The following is a 5614-nucleotide window of genomic DNA, read 5'->3' on the forward strand; positions in this document are numbered from 1 at the left end:
TCCGGAGCCTGTGCTCCGCAAAGGGAGAGGCCACAACAGAGGGAGGCCCGCATACCACAAAAAAAAAAAACAAAAAAAACAAAAAAAACACATCTATTGCATTCAAATGGTAATTATACCATATCTTTTCTAATATATATATTTTCTCTCCCACATTCCAAAGTGATGATTCCAAAGCTCTTCCCCCACCTACTTCACCATCTCCTCACTCTCAGCTGATGAAATAAAAGCCATCAGAGAGGAGGTTCCTTATTTTCCCACCTCCAAACCTACCAGTTTTCTTGCATTTGAACCTACACTCCCTTCATTCCTTATGACTGTAGGTAACTTCTCCCTGCCCATCTATTTCTTCCAAAGTATTCCCCCATCTCATTTAGCCAGCTGCTCAAGCAAAAAATTAATTTAGTCCTGACTCCTTACTTTCTGTCATGCCCCCTCATCCAATTTATAAAAAAAAACCTGCTGGATTTACCTCTAAAATACAGTCCATATTTATCTAGTTCTCTTCATTTTCACTCCTAACACCCTAGTTTAAAATGTCTTTTGCTTGGACTACTATGATAGCCTCCTAATTTTCTGGAGGCTCTTTCCCCTTTATATTCCTAATAGTGCAGAGAGTGATTTCCTCAAAGGATAAATTAGATCACAGGGCTTCCCTGGTGGCGCAGTGGTTGAGAATCCGCCTGCCAGTTCAGGGTACACAGGTTCGAGCCCTGGTCCCGGAAGATCCCACGTGCCGCGGAGCAACTAAGCCCGTGCGCCACAACTACTGAGCCTGTGCTCTAGAGGTGGCGAGCCACAACTACTGAGCCTACGCGCCACAGCTACTGAAGCCTGCGTGCCTAGAGCCCATGCTCCGCAACAAGAGAAGCCACTGCAATGAGAAGCCTGCGCACTGCAACGAAGAGTAGCCCCCGCTCGCCACAAGTAGAGAAAAGCCCGCGCGCAGCAATGAAGACCCAACGCAGCCAAAAATAAATAAATAAAATAAATAAATAAAAATTAGATCCCATAACTCCCTTGCTTAAAACTTTCCAATGATGGACTCTGCACTTAGCACGAATCCAAACTCCTGTCCCTCTCTAGGTTCATCTCAGAGGCCTTACTGCAGTCACACGGACCTTCCTGTTTCTTGATTCAGCTTTAGGGCCTCCCCAGGAGGGAGTTAACAGAAGCAGGACTGAGGTTACTATCACTAGAATGGCCTGCTAGCTAGTGTGTGAGAACTTGACTTTTGAAATAGTCCCTATGTTGATAAGGTTATTTTGTCCACGGGGGGCACTGAATACCTGCTTTCTTCTGGGACTATGGTATTTTAGTAGTTGTGGCTTTGTGTCTGTGACCAGCCCCCAGTAAAAATCTTGGTCTCCGAGTCTTCAGTGGGTTTCCCTGGGCAGAAACACTGCACCTGCATTGATGTATCTGCCTGCTGGTAGAAGCAGCAGGTTCTGTGTGACCCCTGGAGGAGTGTTTTGGAAGAGACATAGAAAGCCTGTGCCTCGATCCTTTAGGCTCCACCTGATATGTCTTTTTCCCTTGCTGATCATTGTAATAAGCTACAGCACCGTAACTATCTCTGGGTCCTGTGATTCCTTCTAGTGAATCACTGAATGTGTGGGTGGTCGTAGGATTCCCAAACCAGGCCTCAGCCTAGAGCCCCCAGGTCACCCTTCAGGTATCACTGTTTTGTATCATTCTTGGCCTAGCTAAATGTTACCATCTCTGAAAAAACACTCTGTTTTGTTGCCATCGTCCTATTTGTTGTTTTTATCATATTTATCACCATCTTAGATCATGTTATTTAAAAAAAAAGTACTTATTTATTGCCTGTCTCCCTCTAAAGCAGAAGTCAGCAAACTTTCACTGTAAAGGGTCAGATAAGAGACAAAATTGAAGGTATTATGCAGGTACTTGTGTAATAAAAGAAAACATATTTTCACAAAATTTTTATTGATGAAATTCATTGAGTGAAATTTTTTATAATATAGATCTACTAATGAGAATGAAATTTTTGGGGGGGGACAATTCACTTAAGTGGGGTTCAAAATCAGAGTTATTTTTTTTTAAAAATTACAAATATTCATCTGATAATGATCTATAATAATTTTCAACTTTGAAAATGTCTCAGATAGGTACTGTCAAATATGAATATCATCCAAAAGCATATGATTTTTTTTTTTTTTTTTCAGTATGCAGGCCTCTCACTGCTGTGGCCTCTCCCGTTGCGGAGCACAGGCTCCGGATGCGCAGGCTCAGTGGCCATGGTTCACGGGCCCAGCCGCTCCACGGCATGTGGGATCTTCCCAGACCGGGGCACGAACCTGTGTCCCCTGCATCGGCAGGCGGACTCTCAACCACTACGCCACCAGGGAAGTCCCCAAAGCATATGATTTTAATTGAGCATATTAATCACTTGGAAGGCATTCAGAAAATTCTATTAGAGTCTTATCTTGATATTTGCCTTTTAGCATGTATTACATTGCAGAATAATAACTTTAAATTGAAGGTTAGGTGGAAGTTCTTAAATTGTAGAGTTAAACAGATTTTTTAAATATGGAAATTTTCTCTACGCTTGTATCAAGATCTAAAAAATGCTGCTGGAACTGTAACTTGAGCCCAGAAAATACATTTGCTGCAAATTTCTGTGGGAATGGGAATCTCACTTCTCGTCTTAATTTTTGACAGTATGAGAAGTATATAGTGAAGTTTGGAGTTACTTGTGATTCAAAGATTTGTTGTCATCAAATGACTTTCCTGCAGTATAAGTTTCACATATAAGCACCGTAATTGAAATTTCAGGTTGTAATTGTAATTTCCCTGTAATTTCAGGTTGAATCATTAAGAAACATTATCAAGTATGGAGCAAAAACTAATTTCCAAAGCCACTGAGTTTTCCATAACAGAGACTGAGGGCAGTTCTTCTCACTCAGTCAGTCCTGGCTCTGAGCTACAGAAGTTGCCAAAAAAAAACCACCAAAAAAACCCAAAATGTTACCACTGCTAAACCACTGAACTGCTGTGGGGATAGGGCAAGTCAGGACTTTCACCTCCTATTTCTAACATAAATTAACGGAACTGATGATGGTTAAGTCTAGGAGAGCAAACAAAATTAACTGTTGACTCTCAATAACAAAATATTGAAGTTCAATTACACATGATAGATTGAAATATTTTCCACAAACCACCTGCTGACAAATAATACAATGAACAGCCATAAATGCCTTAAATGATTATAAGCCTTTTAAATTTAATCAACTATCCCCTTTTCTGCTCTAGCTCCACAGATATTTTTACCACCATCAGCTGTAATACATCTTAGCAGATTCCACTTCAGGTTGTACTGAATTCATGTTTTCTTAACTTATTTGAAAATATTATCTTTTGTAGTTGTTCCATGGACACCGTTCATGGAGGCAAACTTCAGTCACTTAAAAGTCTGCACTGATTCCTCAAATAAACAACTGGCAACATTTGTCAACCCATCAAGAGCCAAGGGAAACCATTAAAAATCATCTGCCTTTTTTTTGGTCTTGTTTTTAGTGACTACTGATGTTGTTCCCAATGTCCTCAGTTCTTTTAGCAATGGTTTTTGCCAAAAAGCTAATAGTCTTAAGTTTATTTTCTCTGGATACTTGTTCGTTGCAATCAAACATGATTTAATTAACTCAGTAATAAACAGCTTTTCTTGATTAGCTAACAAATGAGTCATTCAGAACCTTACTTAGGTTGTAGCCACATTTTATATTTTTTTGAAGAAATTCTGTTGTGATGAGATATTGTTTTAAAGTTTCAAATTTTTCTGATTTTTGCTTTCCTGTGAACTGGGAATACTGTGATAAAGTTTAGTATGAAAATGTTGACATATATTGTATTCTTTCAGCACAGCTATAGTATCATTGCATAATAAACACAATGTTTTACCAACTAATTTCATAACAACATAATCCACACTTCACTGTGCCTTTTGAGTTTGACATTTAAAGTCTATTTTCCTTTCCCCTCCCTTGTTTTGACATGATAGATATACACTGGTTAAAAAACAAAAAAATGGCAGCAATGTGGATGGACCTAGAGAGTAGCATATTTAGTGAAGTAAGTCAGATAGAGAAAGACAAATATGGTATGACATGACCTATATGTAGAATCTGAAAAACAATACAAACGAATGTATATGTAAAACAGAAACAGACTCACAGACATAGAAAACAAACCAGTGGTTACCTAAGGAGAGAGGAAAGAGGGGAGGGGCAAATTAGGGGTATGAGATTAAGAGATACAAACTGCTTTGTATAAAATAGGTAAGGGGGCTTCCCTTGGTGGCGCAGTGGTTGAGAGTCCGCTGGCCGATGCAGGGGACACGGGTTTGTGCCCCGGTCCGGGAAGATCCCACGTGCTGCGGAGTGGCTGGGCCCGTGAGCCATGGCCACTGAGCCTGCGTGTCTGGAGTCTGTGCTCCGCAACGGGAGAGGCCACAACAGTGAGAGGCCCACGTACCGCAAAAAAAAAAAAAATAATAAATAAATAAAAATAAAAAAGGTAAGGATATATTGTATAGCACAGGGTAATTATAGCCATTATCTTGTAATAACTTTTAGTGGAGTATAAGCTGTAAAAAAATGAATCACAATGCTGTACACCTGAAACTAATATAATGTTGTACATCAACTATACTTCAACAACAAAAAAATGTTGTGGAATAGCAATACACGTAGCACTCAAAACCTGTCAAGTTTTAAAACAGAATCACTGCAATTTGTAGTGTGCTAAGCAGCAGTGGAAAGCAATGAGAGTGTTGTAAACAGTCTCTGTTGCAACTATTCAATGCTGCCATTAAAGCACAAAAGCTGCCATAGACGATATGTAACTGAATGAGCATGGCTGTGTCCAATAAAACTTTATCTATGGATACTGAAATCTGAATTTCATATACTGTTCATGTTTTGTGAAATTTTATTCTTCCCATGTTATTTTCCAACTACTTAAATTAATAAAAACTATACTCAATCATGGGCGGTACAAAAACAGGTGCTGGACCAGATTTGGCCCAAGGGCTGTAGTTTGCTAACCCCTGCCCTTGAGTGTAGACCAAGAGAGCAAGGACCTTGCCTGTTGTGTTGAATAAATTTGTAGTTAAATAGTCAAATCACAAAATCATGCTTTACCGTGGAGGAGGGGAGGGAAATGGATACAAATCACATAAATTGGTAGAAATCAAATAAATGTTTTCTTATCAAACTGCTAATTCTTACTATATTATGTAAACTGAAATACAGTTGAAAAAGCCTAGTTATTATAATATCTAAAAACAACAGACATGCATTGTTCATCTAACAGCGTTTTAACTTCACAAAGCCATGGTCAAAATCAATAATAAAAAGTTATTTTCAAATCTTTAAATGCTCTGTTGATCTAGTATGTGCAAAAATTAAGATGGTTACATAAAAATAATAAATTTTAAAAAAATTTTACTTCTAGGCAATAAAATTTATTGATTCACATTTAAGATCAAGTTTTAGTCCCACCTTTATTCTTACCAGCTATGTGATATTGGTGAGTTAATATCTACTATGAAGAATTCTTTTTTTTTTTTTTTTTTTTTTTGCAGTACCGGGGC

At 38.6% G+C, this 5614-nt stretch overlaps 1 protein-coding gene across 5 annotated transcripts in view; it reads right to left on the reverse strand.

The window, feature by feature from the left end:
- Positions 1 to 5614, reverse strand: part of EML5 (EMAP like 5) — a 178514-nt gene that overhangs the window by 21583 nt on the left and 151317 nt on the right. The window lies entirely within an intron of this gene.

This window comes from Physeter macrocephalus, chromosome 11 (genome assembly GCF_002837175.3).
Source record: "Physeter macrocephalus isolate SW-GA chromosome 11, ASM283717v5, whole genome shotgun sequence".
NCBI classification, from domain to species: Eukaryota; Metazoa; Chordata; class Mammalia; order Artiodactyla; family Physeteridae; genus Physeter; species Physeter macrocephalus.